At 31.9% G+C, this 9359-nt stretch overlaps 1 long non-coding RNA gene across 1 annotated transcript; it reads left to right on the plus strand.

Moving 5' to 3' along the window:
* Positions 1-1207: 1207 nt before the first annotated feature.
* Positions 1208-2647, plus strand: LOC126720404 (uncharacterized). The gene is made up of 2 exons (XR_007653369.1): positions 1208-1458; positions 2614-2647. It is a non-coding gene; the product is annotated as an uncharacterized LOC126720404 (long non-coding RNA).
* Positions 2648-9359: the final 6712 nt, after the last annotated feature.

Consider the following 9359-nt stretch of genomic DNA (forward strand, 5'->3'; position numbering starts at 1 on the left):
ACCTGGAGTAGAGCATAACTCTTTGACGTAAGCAAAAAGGGCAAACTTGCAAACGGAAACTGGACACTTTCCCTTGACTCATTTTGAAAGCAAACCTAAGAAGGATATCCTAGCCTAGGCTTGGATGTTCACTTGGCTTTGGCTCTTCCTAGTCCTCACGGGTTTTGACTTAGTTTGGGCCAACTATATGAGACACAGCTTAACTAGTAAGTTGGTCCTATTCTTAAAGGGACCTCGATCATCTAGCCCTTCCCTTCATGGAAGTTGTGGGATAGAGCGGATCAAGGGGGGCCATTTCAACTACTCTTGTCCAACCATGAACCCAGAAATGCCTACAAGTCGGAGCCCAATAACTATCTAAGGTATGCGCATCTAGTATTTGCCTTCAATGCTGAGTCCAGGTTCGACCCAATATGAGGGGTGATGTCATGCATTTTGAAATGAAAGGGGAAAGACTTTCCAAGCACAACAGATATATGAACAGACAAAGGTGTAGCAGAAATTAAATCTTACTACCCTAGGTTCGCACATGTGAAGGAAAGCTGTAAAGCATGCTAAGGAAAGCAGGAAAGCTTCACACATATGAAAATACCTCAAAGCTGGTTTTTGGAAAACCATTTGAAAACATTTTTGAAAAATATTTTTGAGTTTTGAAAATAGTTTACTAAGGATATAGTAAAAGCATTTTTCAAAAAAAAGCCCCGGAGGCTAATGCCAATTTCAATGTTTTTGAAAGCCAGTGTCTAACGATTAAGATTTTATCAAAAGCTCTAAAGGCTAAACTGTAACACCTTGACCCAATTTTTATAATTAAACTATGTGTTTAAGTGGTTAATTATTATTTTTAAGCCACTTACTTACAAAAAAATAATAGAAGAGTATTTAATAAGCATATTATTTTATAATACCATTGAATGAGAATTGTAAAGATTATACATAACTGAATTGCTATCGGTATTTTAAATATATACTAAGTATGTACAAAATTATATTAAGTGGTTTAAGTTATTAGATATATAATTGTTGGTGTTTAATTAAGTGTATAAAGGTAAGGATATATATATATATATGTGTGTGTGTGTGTGTGTGTGTGTGTGTGTGTGTGTGCAAAATAATATTATTTTTGTAGATAAGTGTGAATGCAAAGTGTATATATATATATATATAAGTGTGAATGCAAAGAAAAAAAAAAGTTGAAAAGGGTTGGGATATTTTCTTCCCTAGCATCCCACGTACCCCACCCCTAAAGTCAATTTGGCTTATCTTTATTTTGCTGCATCTGAAGTCCAGCAACTCACTTTCCTCTTTCTCTACTCCTTTCTCCCCTTTCTTTGTTCTTCTTTCCTCTTCCCTTCTTACACAGCAACATCTCTCTCTTCCTTTCTCACCAAAAATTTTAGTTTCTTTAAAGAAGAAATTAAACAATTAGCCTTAAGGTTTCATCTTCAAAGTGTGTGGGTAAGTAATTAAACCTCATCTGATTTTGTGTATTTGGATAGTATAATTGTTTGCTTACTTTCCCTCTTTGTTCTCTACTCTGATTTTGGAAGCTGAATTGGTGATGCTGTTTTAGTTACTTGAAATATTGATGATATTTGGTCTATTGAATGCTTATTAGGGTATTTTAATATGTATACTATAGGTATAAAAATACCCAAATTAAATTAAGACCTATTGCTATTTGTTGATGATTTTGTAAGATTATGTACTGAAGCTGTCTCTGTGACAGATTTGATGTTCACTACAAGAAAATTATGTATTAAATTTTATATAGTGAATTTGAATGCTAGGGATAATTCCTACGAAACCTAAGACACTTATGGTTGTTATGGAAGTGGTCTCACAGAATTTGGATTAATATAAAAATAATGGTTTAATTTATAAGTTGCATGAAATTCTGTCAGGACAGATTTGAGTATTCTGTCTTGTGTGATTTTTAGTAAATCATGGGTTTATGCTTTGACTCCGAAATTTTTATGGTTTATACTGGACATAATGGGGAGTAGTTATGTAAAATTTCATGACAATTGAATGTGTTTGGATAGCCCGTTTGTATTTTACAAATGGGGCATATGCTGCTGGAATAGAACAGTGAACAGTAAGGGACATGCCTGATTTTGAGGATTTAATTCTAAAGCTAGGGTGAATGTTTTGAGCTATAATTTAATATTCTTATCTTTTGGTATGTATCGATCATAAATTAATTTTTTTGTAACTTGTTTTGAGGTTTAGTACTCAAAGGAAGGGGTTCTAAACCATGCAACGGTTGTATTTATGAAGCTGTTTTGTCTGACGTGTTATATGTTACCATATGAATGTATATAGTTACATGACCGTGCTTAAAAGATTTTGTATTTATGCATGCATGATTTCCCTAACCTCAAAGCAACTTTTGAAACAAAGTTGGCTCTTCTAGAGATATGGGATTAATATAAGAATGTTGGTTTCTCTAGGATTTTGTACCGGTTGTTTGATGAATGTATTTTTGTTTGTGGGAACCTCGTTGAAGTGGGATTAGGATTTCCTTGATTCTAAGAAATAGGCTTTGAGATGAATGTATAAGTCTATGACAAGGAAATTATGGATAGTAATAAGTTTTGATTTATGGTTTAGGTGTTACCAGTATCCAAGTCTAAGCTCCTTCGACTTTAGGCTCTCGGTTCCTCTGCTTTCAGGTAAGGGATAAGTTATATGGGCATTTGGTAAGTCATGAGGTTATTTTAAAGTATATTATGCATTAAAATGTTTTTTATTAGAGATATGGCATGTAATCATTATTCTGACAAAGATATGTTCGTGAGCTTTCGAAAAACTTATGTATATAATTTAAGCATATTGATGCTATTATTGATTTCACGAACATGATGTTTAAAGAAAAGAATGGAAATGTTATTATTATGAAATGTTATGCAAAATAAGAAGTTTCAGTATGATGTAAAGTATGAAATATTTTCAGGTTATGTCCTCTGGTGATCTGAACTCGGCTAGTAGGGGTTAATTACTGGCTCTCCATGGAAAAATGTTATCTGTTTGGCCATTTAAAGTAGAGGAAATGGGATTGCCCGTAACTCTAATCTGAATAAGGCCTTCTCCCCAATGTGTACGGACGGCGGGGAGGAACAAAACCTAGAGGGGATGTGCCATCAGGCCTCCTAAAGGGGACAATATCATACACACGGGGGCACCCAAATGTGATGAGGCCTTCTCTGTACAGCTTATCAAACATGGACTAACCAATATGTTATGAACAACTATGTTATGTTATTAATCATGAGGAAATTCTTTTGTTTAAATGCATTATGAAAAGTTAAAAGCTCTCATGAAAAGAAGTTTATGATGAAAAGAAAAGCTGTTCATTAAAGATAAAAGTTTATGAAGTTCTGTTGTGCTATAAAGATAAAGTTTCTAATGAAAGTACAAGTTTATGTTTAAAAGTTATCAGATATCTGTTTTTATGAAACATTAAGTTTTATGATCATGAAAGTTATAGTATTCTATGAGAAGAAGTTTATAAGGAGAAGTTTTCTTTTTTAGACAAGATGTTTCTAGTTTAATACAAAGTTGCCGATTATCTTATTTAAGTTAAAATAATTATTTGGTAATGAAAATATATATATGGCGACTTTGTAAGAAATGAAAGAAGTTTAATCTGAAAGGTAACCTAATAAGAAAAAGGAGAATAATTATTTTCTATGAAGAGCGTATAAGCTATTATTATAAATAATATAAAATACTATGCATGAAAAGATGTTCTCCTATTCAAATATTCATAGAATGAAATGATTTGATTTACATGCATCCTTATTGAATTCTCATATATCTTACTCTTACTAAGCTGTGTAGCTCACCCCTTCCACTCTTTTAGTTAACAGGTTTTATTTTGGAGTAGAGGGAGCCTTAGTCGAGTTTTGGAAGGAGCTGGTTTAGTTTTATATGTATAGATCCTAAACTAGCATTTTGACGTTTAGCGTTATAGTTATTGTGTATTCTAGGATCAAATGAAAGTTGTGTACCTGAAAGTATTAAGAGATGTATTATGTAAAAGTATGGAAATTAAATGACTGGTGGATTATGTTCTATTTTGAGTATGGTGTAGATGCTCTGACTATCAAGTGAGAAATTATATCAAGAAGTAAAGAAACAAGTATGAAAAGAAAAAGAGAAGCTTTTGGAAAAGTTTTGTATAAGTTAAGTTGGTTCTTGTTAATATCAGGTTTAAACTTGATATTAGCATGCCGGTCATGGTCACAAATCCGGGTATCGGGTTTGGGGCGTGACATAAACTCTCTAAGTATCCCCAGTCATTCAACCACCCATCGCAGTGATGCTCTCGTGCGCTTTGAACAATTGCAAGCTTTGGAGCTTGGGTTTTGTGGATAAGGGTTTTACCTCTGGTGTGTGACCAATCACAATTAAAAAAAAAAAAAAAAAAAAAAAAAAAAAACTAAATCTCAGAAAATACGGCATAGAATCTAAAATTTTTTGAAGTAAATATAATTTTTATATGCATGCATCACATATGACAAGAAAAAATGTCATTCTTATCGGTAGTTAGACACACACACACACACATAAAAAGGGAAAACAGTGTAATACTGCAGTAATTAGATTCATGAAGGGAAAAGAAATCTAGTTCAAAAGTATGTACAAATTTTGGAAACAAACTTGATTGTAGTTTAAGAATAAAATTTTGCTTAATATATTTTTTATTGGAAGTGAATTTTAACAAATCCACTGTTGGATTATATTTTGTTTTTATATTCTTCATTCTTGCGAAATTCTAGAAGATTAAATTTCAATAACTATTTCATCAATCAAATGTTTAAATTTTAAGTTTTTGTAGTTTTAAATTATGTATAAAAAATAATTTTATGGATTGAATGATAAATAAATCCGATTAGCACAAAACATGACGTGTGTTAAGAATATAAAGAAAATTCAATCCAACAATTAGAATTTAAAAAAAAATATATATATGTAGTCATGTTAAAATTTTTAGTGGATGTTGTAACCTTAGGTAATAAAGTTTGTAGCCAAACTCTGTCACAAAAACATTTGCCAAATAAGTAAGATTTTTAAGATTAGCTTAGCAGGATCAACCTTCACTTTTTTTTAATATTTTTTTTTCCTAAGTCATTTATTTAATATAGGAGAATAATTTAGTTGCTGAAATCATAAAAATGACAAGTTTGGATGCTTACAAGATGCAAAGACTAAAAACAACAATATTTTCTTTATTGTCTCAATCTTTACTAACAAAAAAGAAGGATGTTGAAATATTAGACTATTTGTGCATACTATTTTCTATTACTCTATTCAATATCTATTAAGAAAATAGAATTTGATTAAGCACACTTGTATTAAAGATAAGTTTTTCGAAGAAGAGGAGAAAATTGATAATATAGACACCTAGGGTTGTGACTCTAAGTGATTGGATTCAATATATTAGAATTATGATTAAATACATAATTTTTCTCAAAAAAAAATTAAATAAATGATTAGATTCATTATTTCCTATCAACATAAGCTGTTCGGATAATTAGTAATTTTTCATAAAACCAGAGCAAGAAGTCTTGAATTTTATATTTTTTTCCACTCAACCTTCTATTTGAAATGTTACAAATTCCAAGTGGTTTAATTCATTACTTGAACTTTTTGGAAAATCAATAATTTATTACAATCTATTTGTGTCTGGCTTTTGGTATAATTAATAATTTATTACAATCCATTTGTGTTCGAGTCAGGTAAATGTGTAATAGTGACTAATGAAGGATGGATTTCAAAATAAATAACAAATATTAACTTATATTACTACATTTATTTTTACCATCAACATCCTTATATGTTAGCACTCACACTACATTCTATCAATAGTCAACCTTTAATTAAAAAAAAAAAAAATTACTTCGCCATCACTTTATATTACCGATTATTTTAGAAATAATTTAACAATTCACAATAATCTAATAAGTTCACAACAAATAATATGAATGTTTCACGTATAATCTCGATGCATTTATATAATTTTATTTTAATAAAATATAGACATTATTGGTACATGATTGGGATTTGTAATACCAAAATATTATATTAGAATCTAATTAATTTTATTTATCCCCTTACTAATAACATGTGGATCTCTCTCCAAGATTTTTACTTATCTTGTGTTGGACTGCGGACATCTACTAAAGCAACGGTAGTAGAATATTCCCAATATCCTTCTTTTACGTAACATAACTACTTGTTTAACTATTTGTTGTTGTTGTTGTTGTTGTTGTTGTTTTTTTTTAATATTTTTTTTACCTAATTGTATTTTATTTTGTTTTTTAAATTATATCATCTAGTATATTTAGTTATGTACATTTTATTGGTGACACATGCATTCAATAATTTAAATTTGTATAGACTACAAAGAGATAATACATATATTCTAATTGTCCTTTCCTTTTTTCCTTTTTTGAAAAATTGCAGGACAAGACTGTGACACAAGAGGGAAACTTATTTTTTATTTCTTTTTAGGTTCAATTGTGAACACTTATCTAGTTTTCTTTTTCATTTCTTCCAAAAAAAAAATTGGTTATCTTTTATTTAATCTTCTTTTGTTAAATATTTTGGATCTTATTCTTGGTGTGTATTCTAATTTCTAAACATCATTTATTAGTTATTAATTCGTTTTATTATCTATTATTGTTAGGTTCTAAAACTTTAGGAACTAAATGTATTAGAACTTCATTTTGTGTATGTTGGCAAACCATGATAAAAACAATGAGTCTAGGTTTAAGCTTGATCAAAGTTTGTTTAAGTGTAAGTTTGAATCGAGTTTTTTGCATGAATTTATTGTGTAAAACTGCAAGGCTCGATCGATCAAAAGTAAGGCTGAATCGATCAAAACATGCAGTTCCAGAATTCTGCAGAAAAGTTTCAAATGTAGCCCAAGCCCATATGACGTGTAGGGTTAAGTGTTTCACTAATAGTATAAAAGGAAAAACCCTAACTACGTTTTAAAAGTCTCTGAGTAGTTGTGTGTTTGCTCTTGTGCGAGATTTAAGAGGTGTTTACCTTAGAACACACGGAAAGCTCTACCAATATCAAGATTTGCAATCAAGATTTGGTGGTGATTTAGTTGCTGCATAAAGAACCTTTAAAGAACAACTAAACCTTTGAAAGGTGTCTCAAAGTCACAAGTAGGAGAACTTATGCTGTAGCAGATTCAAGAAAAAAGTAGTCCATGGATTCAAAGCTAGAACGTGGTCATGGTAATAAATTTTCTACTCAAGGTAGCATTAGGATGTTACTGGTCTAAGTCCTTTTGTAAAACTTCAATTCTTTCACTATGGATTTGTTTTTACCTTGAGGATAGTTAGGTCAAATCCTCCCCAGGTTTTTTACCTGTTTGGTTTTCCTGGGTCATCAGTTCTTTGTGTTCTTTATATTTTCCGCTTTATGTTTATTTGTGTTTAACCTAATCTTGAATAACAATCTTGTTAATCAATTTAGTTAAATATTAGGTTAAACGTATTGAGACAAGGGGTCTAAAAACCTAACAATTATGACTCTTAAATTGAAATATGTTTGACATTATATCAAAAATAGACGCCTTACAATATTTTAAAATATATATAATAATTGATTAATGTTTGTATTCCCGTTGTGTCATTAGTCATATCCTAATTTTTCAAAAATTGTTGTGTTGTCATGTTGTATCTGTACCTGTACTTATGTTCATGTCCATGCTAGATCACTACGAGTTTTGATGAAATATTAATTTTATATTAGGTTTCAAATCCTTTCATGATCATATCAATATAAACAAGCTTGAAAAAACTAGAAAATTTTTAAAGATTTAAATTTTCAGAATTTAATGAAAGAACATGGGAATTCAAACCTAACTATTGTAGGATACATACTATGTTACATCTAACACGTTTCAAAATGAAATTATGGTTGACAAATGGTCGGTATTGAGAAGTTGAGATCAATACTAGGCCGTTTCCGTTTTATGGCCTTTGACATTACCATGTAGTGAGGAAGATATAGTTGATTCCATTATTGTGAAATTCTTTTGAATAACTCAAAGGTCACCAGAGAGAGCAGCCCCAACTTTAAAGGAACTCAAGTTCTAGGGGAAGCTGGTTGTGAATGGGTCAGTTGTGTTGCAAGGTGAGGCTTGTGAGCCAAGCTTTGTAAATTAGTTCTGTTGACGCCTCGCGACTATTGTCGACCACCAATTGTGGCGACGTTCGCGTGTTTATACGTGTGCACAAACTGTGTGGAGGAGGTGTGTCATACCTCGGGTGTGTGATTGGAATATGAGTCGATTTTAAGGATAATACCAAGGGTAAGTGAAGTTGCCACCAATCATTAGGTTTTTTCTAAGGTGTGATTGGTCACCAGACTCTATTTGATTTTATTACCAATGATAGGTTAAGAAAAATGTCATTTTTCCTAATCTAATATGTATGGATAAAAAATCTTGATTCTTGAGTTCAGAAGTCTAGTTACATGTGGGGAAGGTGTTAGGCACCCTACAATGCATGTCCATAGACAACCCTTTGTTTTGGTAAAGTCATAATTTTTAGAAATTGGCAATTGAAAACAAACTATTAGCATTAGCTTTTGGGGCTTTAAATGTGTTGGGTTTTGAGGTTTGATTTCAGAGCGGGTGTGGTTCTGATTGATGCTTTCCAGTGTGTTTGAAGTCATTGCCAAATTTCCATGATGAAAATTCGGCAGCATTTTGGCCTACTTTCGTGGCGGAAATCCGACAGCACTTTACCTTAGATGCGTCATAGCATGCCAAATGCTATTCTCACCATGCTTTCAACGTGAGAATATATCTATGGGGATACACGTCGAAAATCTAGCAAAGTTTCGCGTTTGATGTGCTATGATGCACTGGTAGGGTTTTGTGTCTGTGTATATAACGCGAATCAACATGCTCACACACATAGGGAAATCGATGTCACATGGTGACATAGATCAATCCAATCACATTGCGATGATCGTGCACACAGTATAGCATTAATATGCACCTACGGCAATTGCCTTGAGTACATACCCATACTACAAGGTCAAGAGCTCTCACGACTAGAGAGTGCTCACATAGCCATGAGAGTCCATCATACAAAGTGCACAATCACCCATATACAAGCAGATATAGATATACATACATCATGCACAATGCTATCACACAGAGCAAGAAAGTAAGTCAAACATTACCAACATTCCAAGGGTATGGCCCAACAAGGTACAAGAAATGTAAAACAGACATTGCCATACCCATGGAATTGGCCCAAGCAAGGTGCAGGAATGTAAAAGGGGGTACATGGATGGGGACCCTAATATATGCTCTAGAGAAG

This window comes from Quercus robur, chromosome 4 (assembly GCF_932294415.1).
Source record: "Quercus robur chromosome 4, dhQueRobu3.1, whole genome shotgun sequence".
NCBI lineage: Eukaryota > Viridiplantae > Streptophyta > Magnoliopsida > Fagales > Fagaceae > Quercus > Quercus robur.